Source organism: Rhamphochromis longiceps, linkage group LG3 (genome assembly GCF_057381845.1).
Source record: "Rhamphochromis longiceps isolate RC_006_pf linkage group LG3, R_longiceps_female_GT1.1, whole genome shotgun sequence".
Taxonomy (NCBI): domain Eukaryota; kingdom Metazoa; phylum Chordata; class Actinopteri; order Cichliformes; family Cichlidae; genus Rhamphochromis; species Rhamphochromis longiceps.
In genome coordinates, this window is record NC_140559.1 from 37,343,513 (window position 1) to 37,366,946 (window position 23,434).

At 41.1% G+C, this 23,434-nt stretch overlaps 1 long non-coding RNA gene and 1 pseudogene across 1 annotated transcript; one reads left to right on the top strand and one right to left on the bottom strand.

Moving 5' to 3' along the window:
• Positions 1-23,434, bottom strand: part of LOC146674459 (scavenger receptor cysteine-rich domain-containing protein DMBT1-like) — a 60,143-nt pseudogene that overhangs the window by 35,834 nt on the left and 875 nt on the right.
• On the top strand, positions 11,356-13,297 carry LOC146674462 (uncharacterized). Its single transcript, XR_014909285.1, has 3 exons — positions 11,356-11,690; positions 12,305-12,356; positions 13,161-13,297. It is a non-coding gene; the product is annotated as an uncharacterized LOC146674462 (long non-coding RNA).

The window sequence follows — 23,434 nt, forward strand, 5'->3', positions numbered from 1 at the left end:
GTGTGAAAGGCATTAGCCATGTTGCTCGCTGATAGCATAACATTCTGTTTTAGCTAGCTGAAAGGTATTGTTTGCGGGCAAATACCACAGCCTTGAAAAAAAGCTTACATGTGAATTTTCAGTCAAACTTTTGGTCAAATACACCTAAACAATGTCTAGAATGTGAAACGTTGGTATAATGGTGCTACTTGAAGCCTGAAAACGATCGCCCATAAAAAAAAAAAAAAAAAAGAGCAAACAGCAGTAGCAGACATCCTGACTGGATTCTACGTTAGCATAGATCCCTCCAGAGTTTTGTGCACACGGTTTAGGTAAAAATGAAAAAGGTTGAGGTTTTACATTTAGTTCAGTATTACCTGTTGCCTGTGTCCTTGTCTTTTGGGAAAATACTTTACACAAGTAATGGCTCAAAGAGGATTCCTTTTTTTTTTTTTTACTGTGCTGCAATTGTTTACTGGATTATTTGTGCCATTAATTAGTGTCAACTAATTTTTATTCAATCTCCGCACAGGATATGCTTGTGAAGATGGAATATGGGGGAGAGCAGAAGTGCGTTGAAGTTCCACAAAGGGATGAATGAAGGACATGCATATTGTATTGAAGAAATAAGTGTTGAGAATGCTGTTATTTGCATTTACTAGCTCACCTATGTCAGACCTTTTGATAAACAAAATTCTAATGAAAGTGAGAACATGTACACTGTTACATCTTTCAGAAAATGTTTTGAAATTGTGGTGCACAGTTCAGAATAAATGTTTTTCAAAAACCATTGCGTCTTTTTAGTAAATGTTTATTTCCAAAAGAAATTTCTAGAAGTTCAGAACAGTAAAATTCCCTCTTTTTAGAATGAATTAGAAGATAACTCTTACGTAGTTAAACTAAAATACTCTTTGAGAGTTAATATATAAACTCTTAACACCAAGTGTTAAATTAACAACTCCAGACGGATTTGGTGTTTAACACTAAATCAGAGTTAACGTACCAACTCTCCAAAAAGAGTTAAATTAACACTCTGGTGTGGACCCATATAGACACTTTAATAGTGTTAAAATCAAATGCGACAGTGTTAATTTGGACATGCTGGATTTGCGGTGTAGTTATTTAACTGATTTGCTTTTTATTACATTAAAATTCAAAAGTAATTCTGTCTTCATCTAGTATGTATTTAATTCTTTGACCTACTCAGGTGGATTTAAAAAAAAAGTTCCTTCTTTGATCCATTTTGACTCATATTCCAATGTTGCATCAACCTATTAGCAGGTTCACAAGTTTGTTTTAGAGTATCTAAAGAACACATTTTTATCTGCAATAGTCTTTAAAGAGGTGCGATTCAACTTGTAATAAGCTACATAATGAGAAAAATATTAAATACAAATCAAACGTCTTTCTCACCTTTGCATAAAAGAATAGTTATCACGGAGAAACAGGAGACAAACAGTTGGAGAGCCATTTCTAACCACAGCTGATTTAATTTGACTTAATAAATACAAATAGCCATATGCTGAGCTCCACCCACAGGCTGATGCGTGTCTTAAATGGCCTTCCCACAATTCACTAAACAGTGAATTAACATAGATAACAATGCGCCTGTGTTTGAAGACATTGCATACTTATTTAAAAAAGCTGCACACAAAGAATAGAAAATTATGCCAGAGCTGAAATAAATTGCATGCAAATTTTTAACAGACCAAATTTCTGAGACACAATCTTTCAGTTTTGCTTTCTTATGCCAACAATTGGATGTTCGTGTGAGTATAAACACGTGTGGCAGACCACCAGGGGGCTCCACTCACACCCAAGTTGCAGGGAAGTTCTGGGGTGGAGAGTTTGGCGCTTTTCTGTATGTGAAGTTGTGCTGGCTCAGTAATAAAGTTGGAGTGAGACCTCTCCTGTCGTTTTTACCTACCTCCACACTGTGATATTTTCAGTCAATACATTTTTAGGTATAAAGTCAATTGGTGCCACCAGTAGAAAATTAAACTACCGTTATTGATGACACAAAATACTGCTGATTCAGAATTGTGCAAAATATTAGTTCACTGCTCAGGAATTAACAGATAGTCAGTAGTTATACATAGTTACATACAATGTAATGAAACATTTAAGAAGCTAACTAATTCTTCATATAGAGAATAATGTGAAAGTGCTGCTGAACTTGCACATGGTAAACTTCCCTGTGTTATTAGATAGTTAGTGCTGATATAACCTCTCTGTCATCATCACAGCTTATCTGGCTAATGTAATATAGGAGTTAACAACTTTTTCAAATTCCATCTTCTCTGGATCCCACATGTTGACCAACGTAGTTAGGAAGAGGAGATTCATCTGTGCTAAAGCTAATTGTACTGCCATATGAAGTGCAGATCGCAACTGATCTCAGACCACTGAAACTTACGCTGCTCTCCCATCAGGTTTATCAGGACCAGAGGATTATCCATAATGTAAATGTACAAACCATCGAAAAAAAGCTGCTGTCCCCACAGTTTACCTCCAACCATTGTTAATGGGAGATGAACATGCCTGCATTTGAGTGCTATAGTTCCCAATGATATTGAAATAGGTGCAGCTTTCTGTGAACATAGCCAACTGCCACAATAAGGCAATAATTTAAAGGCTGTACATCGTAATTGACAGGTGAGGAGCTGTATCACAGCTTTGTCTGAGCTGAAAGGAGACAGGCTGCTTTACTTTGGTATTTTTAAATTTATGGCTAGTTTTAGATGTCATAAGACAAGAACGGCTTAGGATGTAATAGGGTGAATGAATAATCATACAGTCATACAATATGGTAAATAAAAATGAAATTTGGCTAATCCTAACATGAGGTGGTCCTATACAGTGGTCCTTATGTTTATCATTAAGTGTTCCTTTTGTTTATCACTTAGGATTGATTTTCATTTATTCTGTGGTATTGTCCCCATTCTTATTATAATTTGTTACTAGTTACAAGTTGTTTTCATAGAGATTAAGTAATTTTGTATCACTGTTTATTCCATCTAATCCTTCTTTCTTCACTTCTAGTAAGTTCCCTTATGTCCTCTTTGTCTCCTTTTCAGTATAGTTGTTATTCATATTCATACCAATGATTTACATTGGTTTATTTTTCTTTCCTGTCTTTTGCAATTAATTTTCCTTTCTCTCGTGTCCCATTGTCATTGTCTTCAGCTGCATCTTCCTGCCCTCCTCTATCCAACTTCCTGATTACTGTTTTTTGTATAATTAGTGCCGTCTTTCCCTCAGTCTTTGTTTCAGCATCCTGTTAATTTTCCTGTTTGTCTTTGTGTTCTCTTGGCTTTTTTGGGTTATTCCCATCTGTTCATAGAGTTTGTTATTTTGCTTTATTGTAACTTGGCAAAAGTTGTAATAAAGCAGCTCTCTTTTTATTTACTCAGTTTGTCAAGTATCTGCGTGTGGGTCGTCATCATCTAAATTTTCTTCAAACCCTGCTTTGACCTTTGCATTTTGTCTTACCCTGTTCCAATTTGCCAGTGCAATATGGTTCAACAGATATTCCTTTTTCTGCCATGTCCAAAAGCTGTTGGCTAAAAACTAATCTGCACCATCGTTTTTGCAGGTATAGATCTTCTTTAATGAATTTTCCAGGAGGTGGAGCAATGATGCTTGATTTCATTGTCAAGATGTGGTTAGGTGTCAAGGGTTCTGGACCAGATGAACTGTGCAAATGCTCTGTTGTTAATGGCCTGCTATTCACAATTGCCATAACCTCATAGATTAATGTTCTTACTTTTATCAAGCTTTTCAGCTGATCGGTTGAGAACAGAACATTACTCCCAGTGTATATTTGGCATTCCCAAAAGCCACCTTGATAACAAACTCATATCTAAATTTCTTGAGGTTCCCTCCGTCCATCTCGTTCATGGCTTTAGCAAACTTGCACCTTGCACCAATGAAGTTGCTGCCTTGACTACACTGAATTTTTTTGATTTAAATTTTTTTTCTTAAAATCTGCGTGCCTTCAAGCAACACAAATTTTTAAAGGAGAGGCTCGAGGTTATGTGGAGGTTCAATCCCACAGCCTGGGTGACCCAACAGTTCTTTTGTCGAATGGGTCAACTTGGTCTTTGGCCCTGCTGTCAAGAAGTTCCTCGAGGAGAACGATCTCCCCATGAAGTGCCTACTGATCATTGATAAGGCCCCCCGCCCACCCCTCTGGCCTCGAGGACGACATCCTGGAGGAGTTCTCGTTCATTAAGGTTCTCTTCCTCCCTCCCAACACGACCCCTCTCCTCCAGCCCATGGACCAGCAAGTGATCTCTAATTTTAAGAAACTGTACATGAAACACATGTTCAAACAGTGTTCTGACATAACAGAGAGTACGCAGCTCACCCTCTGGGAGTTTTGGAAAAGTCATTTCGACATCGTTGCATGCCTCAAGTTGATTTCTTTGGCATGGCGGGAGGTGAGTCGTCGAACGCTAAATTCTGCTTGGAGGAAGCTGTGGCCTGATGCTGTTGCCCCTAGAGATTTTGAAGGCTTTGAGGAAGGGGTGGAGGAGGAGGGGGAACCTCAACCTGAAGTCGAGGTTGAGGAGATCTTAAATCTTGGCACCGCCCTGGGACTGCAGGTCGACGAAGAGGATATAAACGACCTTGTGCATGAACATCAAGAGGAGCTGTCAATGGCAGAGCTACAAGTGTTGGAGGCGATGCAGCACTCATCAGTACAGCAACAATTCAGCGAGGAGGAGGCTGTCATACCATTGGCCGATATCAAGGACATTCTCCGCGATTTTCAGAGGGTGGCCGATTTTGTCGATAAAAATCACCCTGGAAAGAACTTTACTGCTTGAGCTATAGAGCATTTTAGTGACTTCTGCCTGTTGTGGGGCGTGGTCTGCGGTGTCGTGCGGACGCACCTGCACGGCATCCGCAATCACGCCCACCGTGTTAAAACACGGGGACTCAGGGGTTGGTGTGGTGTGATGCAAATGTTAAATAAAGATGGCTCAAAACATGGATCTGTGGTCCCGTCGTGCCTTAATTCCACCACACTGGTGCCAAAACCCGGGAGGCGGCACGACGGGCTCACAACAGAGCCAGGGAAGGGAGGCTGTCCCAGATGATGGCTGAAACGGCGGCTATTCAGCGGGAGCAGGCGGCAGAGGTGCGTCGCCAGCAGGAAGAGCTGCGGGACCAGACTGAGTGCCACCTGAAAAGGATTGGGGATCTGGCGGCGCTACTTTGGGCCTGGGCGCCACCCCCACAGGGGTGTCCCCACGGTGGTGGAGCAGCTGTGCGAGGATAGCGGACGTGACAGCAGAGAGAGCGGGAGTGTCTGTGGCCCAGTGAGCAATACAAAAACCACAGTGTCAAATAAAAAGCTCTGCTGTCATCATATTCGCTCCAGCATATGTTTATTGGGTCCAACGTTACACTGGTGCCGGAACCCTGGCGCGATGTCCGGTCCCCAGCCGGCTCCTCCTACTCCCCCAGCGGCGGCGCCACCCGCCCAGCCACCCGCCCAGCCGCTGCAGATCTTGGGCCAAATGATGATGGACATGGCGGCGATGGCGGCTCGTCAGGCGGCCACGCAGGACCAGCAGTTGGCGTTGCTCTGCCTGCAATCGGAGCAGCAGACCGCGGCTCTGGGGCAGCTGATGGGGAATGCGGCCGTGCCGGCACCCGTCCCTCCACTGTCGGTGAGGTTGCACCGGATGACGGATGGGGAGGACCCGCTGGTTTTCATTGAGGCCTTCCAGGCCACGGCGGTGGCCTGTCGCTGGCCGGAGGAGGAATGGGCCGCCCGGCTGCTGCCGCTTCTGTCGGGCGAAGCCCAGACGGTGGCGCTGAGCTTGCCCCCCGGCTCGCGTGGGGGGTGTTTGATGATGTGTGCCGGCCGGTGCTGGATCATTTGGGTCTCTCCCCGGAGGATTATCGCCGTCAATTCCGGGCCAGCAAGATGACAGGAGGGGAGTGGCCATTTGCATGGGCTCGGCAGCTGGAGGATGCAGCAGCGAGGTGGCTGCGACCGGGCCCCTCGGCTGGGGAGGCTCGGATGCTGAATCTGGTCGTCCTCGAGCAGTTCGTGGGGGGCCTGCCCGAGGCAACGGCTCATTGGGTCCGGTAGTGTCACTGTTGCTGAAATTCAGGGGCAAAACGCATAGAGTAAAGGCGGTGGTTAGCCCGTGGCTGTCGCATCCCCTTATTTTGGGTACGAATTGGCCGGGGTTCCACAGCTTACTGGGGCAGTACGCGGGGATGCGATCGCGGTCTGTTATGCAACGTTTACGCGGCGCTTAGCGGTGATGCGGGGTCGACCGACACTGACTCTGGGGGGGAGGAGGTGGCGGGGACTTCCACGGAAGCCCCGCTGCCTCCCGTTGTGCACCCCACGGAAGATTTTCCACTAGAGCAGTCTCAGGACGACACCCTACGCTCAGCCTATGACCAAGTGATGGATATTGATGGTCGCTTGGTGCGCCCTCACGCTGCGCGAACTTAACCTCATTTCCAATTGTGGAACGATCGGCTTTATCAAGTGAGCCGCGACACTCATACTAATGAGATCCGCACACAGTTGTTCGAACCCCATGGCAGGGCATTTGGGTGGTGAGAAAACTCTGGAGCGCATAATGGCCCGATTCTATTGGCCGGCCCAGAATGCCAGCTGGTTAACCAGCCGGCCGTGCCAAAGGCGCCGTTGCGCCCATTACCACTGATGGAGATCCTGTTTGAGTGCATTGGCATGGATCTCATCGGGCCATTTCATCGGAGTGCACTTTGTGCACTATTGCTTTGTGCTGGTCCTGGTGGACTACGCAACGCGATACCCGGAAGCAATGCCGCTGCGCACCATTTCCAGCGTCTACCACCCTCAGACTGATGGGCTGGTAGAGAGGCTGAATAAGACTTTAAAATCCATGATTCGTAAGTTCATTCGCGAGGATGAACACAATTGGGATCGATGGTTAGACCCTCTGTTGTTCCCAGTGCGGGAGGTGCCCCAGGCCTCCACGGGATTTTCTCCCTTTGAGCTGTTGTACGGCAGAAAGCCGTGGGGGGTGCTCGACCTGATTAAAGAAAACTGGGAGGAAGGTCCGAGCCCTGCGAAAAGTGAAATTCAGTACGTGCTGGACCTGCGGGCAAAGCTGCACACACTGGGGAGGCTCTCACGGGAGAATTTGCTCCAGGCCCAGCAGCGGCAGCAACGCCTGTACAACAGAGGGGCTAAACTTAGGCAATTTTCACCGGGAGATAAAGTGCTTGTGTTACTTCCTTCTTCCAGCTTTAAATTACTTGCCAAGTGGCAAGGACCCTTCGTGGTCACACGGCGAGTGGGTGACGTTGATTATGATACGGTCGGACAATATCACTTCAAACAGAGGTGAGGTAAAGTTATTAAGTTAGCTAAAGAGTTGGGATACTGTGTAAGACATAAATAAAGCTAAAATACAAAGGTTTGGACACCGTTTTGCATGTTTCCCTACTGTAGGGGTCTCTGCAAGCATACAGGGCTCTGAGAGGGTACAAGATGACAACTTTGGAATTCTACTAGAAACAGTCGATCATATTTTTTTGTCAAAGCTGAATTCAGGGCAAACTACGCTAAATTAGCGTTTTTAGCTAGCAGCTACAATAAGCATAAATGTTACTGTACGGCTATCATTTGTTAACATGACGCTTGTTCTTATACATGTAATACATTTATTACCAACCTGAGAGCTGGTCATTCGACATGACGAATGACTTCTGAAGTCTTAATTCAGCTCAAGATGCTGTAGATTCCTGTCAGTAACACTTTCAGTCTGCTAGTAAAACGTAGTTCTATTAATCTGCGCTTGAACCGGAACTGGATGTAAGTTCCAAAAAACTGAATTTTGGAACTGAAATTGAATTGTAGAACTGAAACTGAATGGTGAGAAGTGAAACTGAAATTATTCAAGAGCTGAATTTTTAAAGGATAAAATGCAGTTTCAAAGCAAATCAATTCATTTTCAAAATATAAAATTCATTTTCAATTTAGTGATGATCATTTTCAAACCATAAATTCAATTTCAAATTAGACTAATTCAAATTCAGTTTTCAAAAGCATTTATTCAAGTTACAATTCAGATTCAATCTGAGCAATTCAAATTTAACTTATTCAAATTCAGTTTCTGATGGCACAGATTTCTGCCCATAAGTAACTGGGTCATTGCAGCAGATTTCAATGCGAGACCACCCATCTTCCATGCTACAGTTAGCAAACTGCTTGCTAAGTTTCGTGAAACTGGTTCAGTGTTGGATTTGCCAAAATGTGGACTCAAGAAAACTGTCACTAATGAAGAAACATCAGTGGCTGTCCTAGCTTCATTCAGCAAGAGCCCACAGCGTAGCACTCGCCGCATGTCACTGGAGAGTGGCATTAGTCAGATGTCTATTCATATTAATGTACAGAATTCACCTGCTTGCTGCTACTACTGCACATTCACCCAGTGTATATACTATATATGTATATATATATATAATGTTCTTCCTCTACCCCCCCCCCCCCCCCAAATTTTTGCACATGTCAAGGAGCGTGTCAGGCTACATTTCACTGTGTGTTATACTTGTATAACTATGCATGTGACAAATAAAGAACCTTGAACTTTGAACCTTGAACATCCCTTCGGCGAATATTACCATAATTGTCGGGCTATAAGCTGCTACTTTTTGCACAAGCTTTGAACCCTGCGGGTTTTAGTCAGGTGCGGCTTTTCTATGGATTGTCCATGATTTTTGTCAAATCGTAAGACGATTTGTTTTGTTTGTTCCGCTGTTGTTGCCTGGCGGAAGGGCATGTGATCAGACACACAGTATCGGGGTTCAAGAGTGGTATGTTGATCACATGTCCATCCGCCAGGCAACATAGTGCCGTACAAGTAGCGCGAAAAACAAACTTCAAATTAACGCTACGCGTTCAGCGGGAGTCGTGGATGACGAGCGGCGATAAACTTGCGAAAAGCAAGTTATGCTCAACTCCACCGGTGGAATCTGACAGCGTGGAAAAGTGTGAAAACATCCATGATCACCAACGGATTTCGAAGGGCTGGACTGCTGCATGATGGAGAGGAGGACACCGCCACTGCCCTTCTGAGGGTGTTCGACTCTGACACTGACAACGAGGATTTGTTTGGTTTTGAAAGTGACAACGAAGGAGAGAAGCGGAGAGTGGATGATGAAGCCACCCTGAGCCTGTTCGTTTCCAACACTGGAGAAGAGGACTTCGTGGTTTTAGTGCGCAGGAAGAAGAGAAAGATTGTGGTGAATGACTGACTTTTCTTCTTGTTAAAGCCGTGTCACTGCACCTGAGCCTAAAAGGTAGTCCGAATCTATTTTTCTGGTGTGCTTAGAGATGGGTACCGGTGTCCGGTGCCATGATGGCACCGGTTCTGACATAAACGGTAGTGACCAGACCGAAAAGCAGCGCACATTTCGGTGCTTTATTTCGGTGCTTTTTTTTCCTGAGCTGTGATACACTTTAGATTCTAGCCAATCATTTTACGTTTCCGAGGATAGTAGGCGGGGCCAGGTACGTACGTTCTTTTAGAGCCGAGCTACAGATTAAAAATGCCCAAGGCGAAGCGGTCAAAAGTCTGGCTGTACTTCACAGCAAAAGATGCAAACTCAGCAGCCTGCAACAAGTGCTTTAAGCTGATACTGTGATACTGTCAAAGGAGGTAACACCTCAAATCCGATGAAACATCTGGCGACGCATAGCGGTTTTTTTTAAAAGCCGAGAAATGCGCCGTATTTGATAGCTTGCTGCGAGACCTCACACCGAGCGCATCTACTGCGGGTGGGTTGCCTGTTATCGGACCCGGAGCAACACCCCCAAAAACCCGAAGAATAGAGTCCTGACCCCTAGCCCTGCCAGTGTAGCAGAAATGATGACGGCAGCAGCAGCCGTTCTTCTCTGCTTGAGTAGCTTAATGTTGTTCGTGTGTAATTTACGTTGAGTAGGCTAACCACATTATTACATTAATGCATGTAAGGTGAACTAGCAAACATCATCATAGCTACATGCGGCTGTCCTCTTGTTTGATGGCAGATGCTCCCTTCACCCTGGCCAAAAAGGCTAAAATGACCAAAGAAAAAAGAGGGAAACAGCTAAACATGAGAGGTTTTTGGACAAAGTTTGTGTTTTTTCCATTGTTTAAGCACTGCTTCCAGCCAAGAGTGATACCATATATGCCCCATAGCTGCAGAAAAGGCTAACATTGTTATCTTTTTACAAAAAAACAGCTGAACATGAGGTTTTTGGACACAAAATTGTGTTCTCCATTCTTTAAGCACCGGTTTGAGCACCGTTTAAGCACCGGCACCGTTTCAAAAGTACCGGTTTGGCACCGGTTTCGGATAAAACCTAAACGATACCCATCCCTAGGTGTGCTGTAGGTTATTGTTATGTACAACATTTGTTACTCATTTATGAAGCACAGTACGTGTTTCGTACTTGTAATTATGGTACTTGTACATATACCTAAAAAGTTATACAAATATGTACCCATAACTTGTTTTTCAAAATATTAATAAAAGGGGTGTGTCTCCAAACAGCCATCTCTTTCCTGACAATTCCCTTTGTGCATATTCTCTTACATATGATAAGTCAACATTGAAACACCTGCGGCTTTTAGTCAGGTGCGGCTGTACAAAACAGGATTTTCCCCTGATTTTAGCTTGTGCGGCTAATATTCAGGTGCGCTTTGTAGTCCGGGAAATACGGTAGCTACTCACAAATGGCACCCTTACAAACTCCAGCTACTGCAGCATCTCAACGAGGATGACCCAGATCGGCGCACAAATACATTTCAAAATATATAAATATATTTTGAAATGTATTTGTGCACATATATTTTTTGGCCATTTTTTGTATATTTTGAAATATATTTCAATACTATAGAAGTATTCCTCCTCATCAAAATCCTGAATGTGTTCAGTCGGCAGAATTGAGAACTTTCCATCTTCCGACCACTTAATTAACGCGAACATTATCCGCTTGTGTCTTCCCGTCTGTATCTCGGCCATTTGGAAATTGCGCCTCAGACGTCGGTTATATTTCAAAAAAAAGGGGGGGGAAACAACAACAACTAATAAACATACTTTTTTGTGCGTTCATTGCACATGTTTGGGAATATTTCAATATTTACTTTTTATGTATTACTTTTTATTTTATCTTTATTTATAAAAAGCACAATGGCAACGTGCATGCACATACTCTGCTCCGCTCATTAACCTACGGATCTAGAACAAAGACGCTGCATTTTTGGTATAATCTCTGGTGAGCATAGATTTCATAGAAAAAACATATTATATTGTTTTAAGTGTTTACCTTTTTTTCGATTAATCCTGTGACGTACAAAGACGGACGTTTTTGGGACTTTATGTTTAAGTTTTTAAAGTTTTTGTTAAGGTGTGCATTGCGCGTGTAGACGCTCGCGGAACAAGACGCTACAATTTTGCGAACTCCCTGGAAAACGCTCGGTAAGCATATATTTCACAGTAACATGCTACAATTATTTTATATGTTGCAGTTTCTGTTTTACAATCCTCGATGTTTTTTTCAATGTAATTTTAATGTCATCAACAGGTCACATGTGAGTCAAAATGAGCGAGCCTCCTGAAAGGATTTCGTATAAACGTTATCTAACTGATCCTGAAGAGGAAATTCCTTCAAGAACCAAACGGAGATGGGCACAAAAAGAAAGGTGTGTTGGTAATGTAATATCCCTCACGCTTTAACATTAACGAATGCCATAGGGCCGCACAATCAATTAATCTAGTGGCAATCACTAAGGATGCCACAATTATGTAATCGTTCAAAGTGGCAAATAATCGTCCACTGCATGCTTAAGATGTTTGTTTGTTTTTTATCAAGAATAAAGAAAGCCGACGTGTAATAGACATTTGGGGCTTAATACTCCAGAATAGCATTGAAGGATTTTCAATTAGTGTTTTCAGCTTGTGTTCTTGTAAAAATAGGACATGCAGTTGCTTAAAACAATGGTATAAACATCATTCTAAGTAAATTTTATAAAATGTAATTAATAACCACAATGAAAATTGTAAGGAAAAAATGACAATCTTCATAAATTACCATACCATAAGGTACGATAAATGTACTCTGGCTCCCAAATGAATGATCTGGAGTTGGCTCTTTTAAACAGGGAATGTAGCGAGGCTATGTCTAATCTGCTTATTACTGATCAATAAACATCTTTATAAGTGATCACATCTTTATGGTGTTAATAGCAGTTCATTTAGAGTTCAAATATAGCAATAAGCAATTTCTATTTTCTTTATTGTATATTTTCTTTTTCAGAATTAAGGTTGCAGAAGAAGAACTTCAGAATGTTATCAAGGAATGTCAAAAGGTATGCCTTATGATATAATTGGTGGTTCAATTTGCATTTTTGTAAATTCATAAATGAACAGTTTATGTAAATACACACACACTGATATATATACACACACACACCAATATTTTTGAATACACGTGTCCATATTTATGTTTCCAGATTGTTTGTATAGTGCACTTTCTATACCGTGCTCTTTGTTTTTATTTAGCTGCTTTTGTCTTGCATAAAACGATTTGCTACTGCACTGGGCATTCCAATGTCCTCCTCAACCCACACAGTGACAATGGAACAATGGAAGATCTGTGCTGAGAGTCAAGGAAGGTGTGAATGTGTGTCTTTTATATTTGCAGGTCAGTCAATGTGTGGGATATTTTGTATAGGTACGGCAGGCATTTCTGAAAGTTGTAACACAGAGGTTTGGCCTGACTTGGATCTGAGCAACTCTGAGTGAGCAAATGCAAATGTGCCAGGCTTCAAGGATAATGGGTGGTTTGCATAACAAAAGCTGGAGGAGAAACGAGCTGACGACCTGTGAAAATCTCAGCAGGGGTGATTAACACCTCGGGATTTGCACCAGGAAATAAAAAACCCAGTAATTCTAGGGGCTGTTGGGTTTAGGGAAGTTACGCAAATTTGCACAGGTTTAGTAAACCTAGTCTTAAAAAAAGAGATGCATAAATACAGTAGAGAGAAGACGGTTACAGGGCAGATCTCACCGATATAGACATAAATGCGTCTATGAGTCCACTAGGTTAATGCTCTTACACTGAAGATTTGTTTACAGGACCCATAATTCTCTCTCTCTCTTCTCTTTTTCAGGAAATCCCAGACACCCTTCCAGAAGACAGAACTCTGCTGATGACTAATGATGAAGAGTGCACTGCAGGTCCTGTTCAGATAGAGGTCCCAGTGGATTCAGGTCAAACTAAAGAGCAAAATCAACTACTACTTCTGGCACTGAAGCTCAAACACAGTTTGACCAATGACTGTCTTGAAGATATCATGAAAATCCTTAATAGTGTTGGTGGCAGTGATTCAGCATGCAGGACAAAATATTCATTTTACAAAGCTTTTGATGACACAAAAGACATCATGAAAATCTGTTATGTGTGTGAACAGTGTAGTAATATAATGTCAGCTGAGCTGGACCAAGTTCATTGTGTTCAATGCAACATCACCTATGACAAAGCAAGTAGGTTTACTAATAACTTTTTCATATACCTCTCCTTGGAAGATCAAATCAAAAATCTCTTGAGAATACCAGGAATTACAGATGAATTAATAGGAAGGCAAACAGAAACATCAGTGACATTTGTGATGGTTTTTTGTATCAGAAAGCTTTAAGTGGTTCAGAAACGGCCCTTCAAACCATCAGCTCAACATTTAGCTGTGATGGTGTGCCAGTTTTTAAAAAGTCCCCTTGTAGTATTTGGCCCCTTTTTTGCACCATTAATGAATTGCCATTGAAAACAAGACAGGATAATGTACTCCTTTGTGGACTATGGTTCGGGGATGAGAAGCCTCACATGAGAAGTTTCTTAAAACCTTTCATTGATGAGTGTGTGGACCTACAGGACAGTGGTTTCACATGGGAAAATGACAAAGGCGTTTCTGTCAATACAAAAGTAATCCCTCTAATTCTAATGAGTGACTCAGTTGCCAGACCTCTGATCCAGAATTTTAAACAGTTTAATGGTGAATATGGATGCTCCTACTGCCTTCATGAAGGAAAGGTAGTTGAAAAAGACAGAGGATTCACTCGTGTATATCCTTTTCAGAAGGACATTCAGCTCCGCAATCAGGAACAAACTAATGAATTTGTAGAAGCTGTGCTACAGTCTGGTACAGCTGTTATGGGTGTTAAAGGGCAAAGTATGTTGTGTAGACTTCCAGTTTTGATATTATCAAAGGGCCTGTCCCAGACTATATGCATTCAGTACTTCTGGGTGTTACAAGAGGGCTGTGGTTAAACAGTGAAAACCATGAAAAGCACTGGTATATAGGTAGGTCTACAAAACTATTAGATGAAATGCTTTTAAAGATTAAACCGCCATGTAATGTACCTCATGTGCCAAGAGGAAATTTTGGAAAGCCCATGAGTGGTATATGTGGCTCTTTTATTATAGCTTACCTGTACTAAAAGGTGTATTGCCAGAACCACTACTGAATCACTGGTCTAAACTAGTCAAGGGAGTATCCCTTCTGTTGGGCGAAAATATAACCAGAGAGCAGATTACTGAGTCTAAGGCACTTCTAACAGATTTTGTGAAACACATGGAGGTATTCTATGGGGAAGCTAATCTGTCTTATAATGTACATCTTTGCCTCCATTTACCAAGAAGTGTAGTTAACTGGGGGCTTTTGTGGACTCATTCCACCTTTGTGTTTGAGTCTTACAATGCTAAACTACTAGACATGATCAAAAGCACTCAAGGGGTTGCGCTACAGATTGTAAAAATGTTCTGGCTACAGAAGGCCTTACCATTTTATGGCCAGACTTTACTGAAAGATGCCTCAAATGAATGCAAGGAGATATTTGAATCTCTAACAAGACCTAAACAGTTAAAAGATGTAACTCGCACACATGGTATCACTGCACTTAATCATCCTAAAGTGCGATTAATTAGGAGGGATGACTATATGGCACCGAGTCGTTATGGGGTACAAAGGAGCAGAGTAAAGTACTTTCAATGAATCATTACAAATGGCAAGGTGTTTCACTCAGAAGATTACAGTCGTGTACTCAAACGTAATTCATTCACTGTTATGTTGAATGATGATGATCAAAATTTCTTTAATATTAAACGATTTCTAATATGTCAAAATGAAAGTGGAGAGACGTGTTATGCCATTGGAAGATTCTATGAACGAGCAAAGCATAGTCTCTGTGCCTCAAATCCAAGTTATTTTGAACCAGTATCAAAACGTCTTGGGCATCTGACAGGTATTCTTGCTGCAGAGATCAAATGCAAATGTCTGATCATTCACACTGAAAAACTAAAAGTTAATTACATTTTTAGAAGCATTAATCAGTGTGAATTCCTTAAATAAGGTTAAACACAAGAAAACATGATTTTCTTCAGTGCCATGTGGTACTGGTGATTTTAAACCAGTTCATAAAAAAACATACATAATTAAACACTAAATGGCAAAACGTCAGATATACATTACATTAAGTCATTAAGTGCTATATTGTATTGCATCATTAAAGGAACACTCCCTCAGAGTTAATACGTTGAGTCTGACCATTTTGGAATCCATACAGTTGATTTGTATGGTGATAACACTTTTAACATAGCTTAGTATACATCATTGAATCCAAAGGGACCGTGAGCATCGCGTTGAAAAATGACCAGACTTAATGGTCAAACTCAACTTTTTAACTCTGAGGGAGATGGAGAATGAGCCTATTTCCAAAAAAAGGGGACTGTTTCTTTAAGTACTATATTGTATATATTGTCAAAAACTAAAGTGTACATAGCAGTTGTTGTATTTTGTGTACTGTATCACTGACAAATAATTTCAAAGTCAAGTGAATGCTAATATTGTGTAATGTGAAATACTGTAAGCAAATGAATAAATAACCTAATTCTTGCAAGACCTTTGACTCTGTTTTGTTTGAAACCAACTGTTTTTGCAGATGTGATTAGATGCAGATGTTGTTACTTTTATTATTATTATTGCGCTAAATACATTTTAAATAAGGGATAATTTGAAATACATTCTACTGTAAGGTTGGAAATGTATTTTCTTGAACGCAAATATCTTTTGAAATGTATTTTGGCTTGAAAGAAATATATTTTCAATTTCAAAAATATATTTTTATGGAGAATCACAAATACAAAATATATTTACCATATATTTGAAATATATTTTGGCCAGGAAAAAATGTATTTTTTTACCGTATGGGTCCCTCTTTATGCACTGAAGCTGGCACGTTCCCTGAGTTTTTCCAGCAAGATGGTGCACCACCACATTATGGGTGCCAGGTCCGAGCATTCCTAGATGAACAGTTTCCTGTAAAGTGTATTGGTCGTTGTGGGCCAGTTGAATGGCCCCCAAGGTCTCCCGATCTGATCCCCTTAGACTTTTATCTTTGGGGTCATCTGAAGGCAATTGTCTATGGTGTGAAGATACGAGATGTGCAGCACCTGAAACTACGGATACTGGATGCCTGTGCTGGCATTTCTCCTGCGGTGTTGCTGTCAGTGTGTGAAGAGTGGGAGAAGAGGGTTGCATTGACAATCCAACACAATGGGCAGCACATTGAATACATTTTATGAGTGATCAGAAACTTGTAAATAACTCATGAAAGAATAAAGTTACGTTGAAACCAAGCACACCATTGTTTTTCTTGTGACTTTACCAATAAGTTTGATGTGTCACATGGCCCTCTTCCTATTGAAAAAACAAAAGTTGTATCCAAGATGGCCGACTTCTAAATGGCCACCATGGTCACCATCAGAGATGGGCAGTAACGCGTAATCCGATTACGTTTTTCAAGTAACGAGTAAAGTAAGGGATTACTATTGCAAAAACGGTAATTAGATTACCGTTACGTTCCCGTAGGAACGCTGCGTTACTGCGTTACTAAAACTGTGATTTTTTTTGCGAGAATGTCTCATGACAGTGACGTGACAACAGCTGTGTGCAGATCAACAATGGATAATATTTCGAGTGCAGAAGAGAGTATGAGCGTGCAGCGTTTAAAGCGTGGAAGTACTGACCTTACTTTAAGTTTATTCCATAAAAAGTGACAAAAACATTAATGTCGCTTGTGCTTGGGAAGAAAACTTCTTTTTACAGCGAAAAAAACCCCCTAAACTTCCAAGCAAGCACCGAGTGCGCAACGACGTAATGGGAAATTCACAGAGAAACTCGCGGATTCTTCCACTGACACCTGCGGCACACCTGCACCAGGGTAAACCTCCGCCTACCGCACTCCTGCTTTACAGGTGAAAATAGAGCAAAAGGACCGCTAGTCTTTGATTTTATTTATTTTCTGCTGTGTTTTACTTGCATCTATTTGAAAGAGTGAGTGTAAACACACAAAACAATTTATGTGCTGGAATGTGCAGAAAATAGGTTTAAATATTAAACTAATTTCTTCCAGTCAGAGAATGTTGCATATAATTTAATTTTTGCTTGATGCATAAAGTTAAAAGATTCAAACTAATAAAACAAGTTTTAAAAAGGGACTTTTCGATTTGATTACATTTTGTATGATGGATTGTAGAAAAAGTAGAATTGAGCTTAAAGATCTATCGCTTTATCACCTATTCAGGTTGTAAATTGTGTTTTTAAATAGTAACTAAGTAATTAATTACTTTTGAAAATAAGTAATCAGTAAAGTAACGGGATTACTTTTTGGGGGAAGTAATCAGTAATTAGTTACTGATTACTTTTTTCAAATAACTTGATCGACACTGGTCACCACCCATCTTGAGGAGTTTGCCCCCTCACATATACTAATGTGCCACAAACAGGACTTTAATATCACCAACCATTCCCATGTTATTACGGTGTATCCATATAAATGGCCCACCCTGTAGTTTAAACTTAATTTCTAACTTTGGGAGAGATAAAGAAAACATCTCTGAGGACAAGAAAGGTTGGGTATGGTATATTTCCATATGGTTTGTCTTCCATTATGCAAACCACATGGAAATATAATTTCCTTCCTTTAAGGTCACTTTCGTTTATCTCAATTCAAAGCAGATGCTAAGTTTCAGATTTGAAAGTAATATTTTTCTGCTGGCACCAACAGAACTCGTCTTCTTTGGAAATGCATCACAGAAATAAGTCATCAAACGCATTAAAGTAAAGTTTGCAGTCAAAGAGATTATGTGTCATGTACTGTGTGCGGGAGGCAGAAATAGTGGACCCTAAGTGCAGACTCCAGGAGATGAAAAAGTGCACTCAAACAGCTTTATTGCTGGATACCAAAATAATTAAACTGAAAATATAAATAAACTATGCAGGCAGGCTGACAGACAGAACACACAGTGTAGAATGAGGGATGGAGCAACAATGAGCAGGGGAAGACACAGACACTAGATACAAAAGGTGAACAGGACCAAGAGGAAAAAGCTGGGAGATATGCCTGACACTGATTACACAAACGAGATGGGGAGCACGCAAAACTGAATGCACTGACATAAGACACAGACTTTCAAAGTAAAACAGGAAACTCAACACAAATGCAGAGACATAGGCTTTACACTGAGACCTGACGGAACTGGAACAGAGGGAGTACAGAACCAAACCCTAACAACTAGCAAATCTTAACAGAATACATGACCAAAATAAACAAGAATATAAGACAATATTAATAAACACAAAACAGTGAATGATCAGACTCAGGACCATGGCATTATGTTTGTTTTACAACTAAATGTACCACAACAGAAAGCAAGCAAACACAGATATCATGTGAAAAGTAAAGATTAAATCAATCACATCACTTTTACAGGCTGTAAGCCGCCTTCATCCAGCTATTGAAACAAACAGTGTGAACTATGGAGTACACGTCTTTGTCACGTTTTTGATATCTTTCTTTTCTGGAAGTTTCCACCAGCTCACTTTTAGGTCACCATTCGTACCTCCCAGCTCATTTTTGACCTGCACAACAGAAAAAAGAAAATTTTATGATTAAACCACAAATTATAGACTGTTATTGTTACATTTTAAATGAAATTTGACATGAAAGAGACTCAAGACACTAATGCTAATAAAGCAATTTTTTGGGATTGCTCATTATCCAAGACTTTTTTTTAAAACACCTCGGAGGTTTTGTTATTAAAATAAAAGTATAGTTGTTTCACTAAGATTTTGGGATCGCACAAATTACCAGATTCATGATGGACTCCATCACAGCCGGGTCTTTCATGTCCACAGAAGAGTTGACAGCAGCCAGATTCACATTCACCAAGAACTTCCTCCATGGAGCTGGTAAGATTATTAATTATTAATGCAACCCTTTCATTTCTCTGGACTGCCATAGGAGTATACTAGCTTTTGATAAGCTCAAACGCAAAGCATTCACCTTCTGTTCATATTTGTTTTAACTCATTTGCGCTTTACATTTGAACACTGTTTTCAGTAGTTGTAAAAATAAGTTTTATTTGCTGTATTTGACATCTTGTGAATGACCAAAAATATATATCTTACCTAAACAGATGACACCAGCGTCCTCAGAATGTTTACAGTTGTGTGCTCCAAATCCACTGAACTGACACCCAGTTAGAAAGTTTTCATTTCCTGAACAGGTCACTTCATCAAGCCAAATCATTTTAACTCTCTGCAAACCACCTCAGCATCATTTAAGTCCCAGCCATCATCACAGACTGTTCCCCAGATGTTATTGTGATAAACTTCAACTCTGCCAGAGCATTGAGTTGATTCAGGCCCAGCTAATCTGATGGGTGAACCTGAAAATGCAGAAAAGGACTTAAGGACAAAAAAATATTGTAATGGCAATCAATAGTTAAAATGGAGAAGTTTTCCATAATTAAAATACAGTTTGTAGTTCTATATTTACATTAAATCTTTTTGTTTAAAGTTATTGTATTTCATATTAAATAAAATATTTTAAGAAAGCCTATTAAATTTAACGTTAAGATGCTCAAACACTGTTAATCTTTGATCCCTTTATTTGCATGATATTGCTGTAAGCATCACTGTACTGCCACTATAAGACATTTCACTTTGTATACATATGAGGCTTCATATAAATTGTCACTAAACTACAGAGAAATATTTGTTATTTTACACTGTGGTTGAATAACAAATTATAACACACTTAATTCCTGTCGTCAACATTTAATTCTGTTAACAGAAAGCAATGTAAATACTCTTGATAACAAAACTTGAAATTTGTGTACTAGTCCTGGGTTTTATGTTTGTTTGTATTATAGTTTGTCTCATTTTGTCTTATATCATTCTATTCTTGAGTTTTCTTAGTTCTAGGTATATATATATATATATATATATATATATATATATATATATATATATATATATATATATATTAGGGGTGCAACGATACACAAAATTCACGGTTCGGTTCGGTTCGATACTTTGGTGTCACGGTTCGATATTTTTTCGATACAAAAAATGTTCATGCATTTTTAATTTGTCATTTATTAAAATTATAAATATATATTTTAACTCAAAAGTACAGTTTTTAAATTTAACCCTAACCCTTGTGCGTGTTTTTTATTTTGACAGCGAATGCGCACCTGCGGACCACTTATGTGCAGCCCTGGTTATTTAGCTCATCATATTGCAGCCACAGAAATTCTTTTGTCCATGAAACCATAAAGCTGCACTTTCTTTTTGCCTTATAGTCTGATTTGTCATAACTTCTCCATTTTGTGGTAAGCTTTTCTTTGGCTGTCACTTCTTCACCCTGACCTGTCTTATTTGGCTCAGCAGAACTGAAATGCTTTTACACGCTCACTCACATAAGCTCAGCGATTCTCTGCACGATCAACCTCTCACATGTTTAAGCTGCGGGAGATTTCACTTGTCATGTTTGCATAGTAAGCTAACGATTAATAAGACGATGTCAGAGGAATTGGTGCACAAATTATCATCACTCACAGATCAGTGCTGTCGCTCTCTATACACAGTTCGCACGATTGCAAAGTGAAAGCAAAAAAACAAGCGCAAATTCAAACGCAACTTCAATATGTCACATATTGACAGTGGCTCACCGATGCCAATGACATAATTACCCAGCTACATTTCTGAAAGAATGCAAAAGCATTGACATATATTTTTCCTACAATAGCCCGACGGGCAGGGCAGAGATAGATTTTGGTAGCCCGACTGAAAAAATCGCTAGCTCCGGGACGTCGGGCTAGCGATATTGCAAGCCCTGTATCTGATTGAGGAATCACTCATCTTTGGAAAAGAGAGTTTATTACAGAGAAATGGCTCTTTCCAAAATAAAAGCTATACTATCCGCTTCTTCTGGGCTATATTCTCAGCAGCATAAGGAGAATCATGTGCTAACAGCTGTCTAAATGACTCGGCTAAAGTTAGTAGCATGCTTGTTGTTTTTGTCTTTGCACTAGGATGATGTCGGCGTAAATGTGCAGTCATATTCGTTGTGTTCCCACTAGTGCTTTCAGGTTAATCTCGTTGAAATGACCTTAACGCCACAACACGGCAAATCTCCGTTAACGAGCTACCGCCGATCGCTCCGTGCATGGGGCTAGACAGCAAACACGTTAACGAGCTAACTGCGCTAACACACTAGTTCACACCAATGTAATTGAGCATTGCATGGCACATCTAACATACTGTTTTACTTTAGTCCATGACTCGCTTACCTTCAGGGTCATACGTCACATGAAAACCAAAATAATTCCAAACGCCAGATCTGAATGAGGTTCAATTTGCCTGTTGCAAGTAGAGCTTAACTTCTGTCTCGCTAGCTTGCCCTGCTCTCTTCCTTCTGACTATGCTGTCTGTGTGGAGCGCTCAGTGGATCTGCGCTCGACAGTGCAGCCTAGGCGGAGTAGTCGAACACAGATTCACTGAGCGCTCAACACAGACAGCATCGTCAGAAGGAAAGTTGATAAAATAAATTACAAATGTTGTATTGTTCGATACATATGCGTACCGAACCGAAAGCACTGTATCGAACGGTTCAATATCGATACGAATATCGTTGCACCCCTAATATATATATATATATATATATATATATATATATATATATATATATATAAAAACACCCAGCACGCCCCTACGGGCGGTTTATCCTTCAAGCTCGGGTCCTCTACCAGAGGCCTGGGAGCTTGAGGGTCCTGCGCAGTATCTTAGCTGTTCCCAGGACTGCGCTGTTCTGGACAGAGATCTCCGATGTTATTCCCGGGATCTGCTGGAGCCACTCGCCTAGCTTGGGAGTCACCGCACCTAGTGCTCCGATTACCACGGGGACCACCATTACCTTCACCCTCCACATCCTCTCGAGCTCTTCTCTGAGCCCTTGGTATTTCTCCAGCTTCTCGTGTTCCTTCTTCCTGATATTGCTGTCATTCGGAACTGCTACATCGATCACTACGGCCGTCTTCTTCTGTTTGTCTACCACCACTATGTCCGGTTGGTTAGCCACCACCATTTTGTCCGTCTGTATCTGGAAGTCCCACAGGATCTTAGCTCGGTCATTCTCCACCACCCTTGGGGGCATCTCCCATTTTGACCTCGGGACTTCCAGGTTATACTCGGCACAGATGTTCCTGTACACTATGCCGGCCACTTGGTTATGGCGTTCCATGTATGCCTTGCCTGCTAGCATCTTGCACCCTGCTGTTATGTGCTGGATTGTCTCTGGGGCATCTTTACACAGCCTGCACCTGGGGTCTTGCCTGGTGTGATAGACCCCAGCCTCTATGGATCTTGTACTCAGAGCTTGTTCTTGTGCTGCCATGATTAGTGCTTCTGTGCTGTCTTTCAGTCCAGCTTTGTCCAGCCACTGGTAGGATTTCTGGATATCAGACACCTCCTCTATCTGCCGGTGGTACATACCGTGCAGGGGCCTGTCCTTCCATTATGGTTCCTCGTCTCCCTCCTCTTTCTTGGGTTTCTGCTGCCTGAGGTATTCACTGAGCACTCGGTCAGTTGGGGCTATATATATATATATATATATATATATATATATATATATATATATATATATATGCACTTATATATATATATATATATACACTTATATGTGTGTGTGTGTGTGTGTGTGTGTGTGTGTGTGTGTGTGTGTGTGTGTGTTTATAAATTCCCCGCTCGCCCCTGCTGGCGGTCAATCCTTCAAGCTCGGGTCCTCTACCAAAGGCCTGGGAGCTTGAGGGTCTGGCGCAGTATCTTAGTTGTTCCTAGGACTGCGATCTTCTGGACAGAGATCTCAGATGTTGTTCCTGGGATCTGCTGGAGACACTTGCCTAGTTTGGGAGTCATTGCACCACTGTTACCTTCACCCTCAAAATTTTCTCGAGCTCTTCTCTGAGCCATTGGTATTTCTCGAGCTGCTCGTGTTCCTTCTTTCTGATGTTGTTGTCATTGGGAACCGCTACATCGATCACTATGCC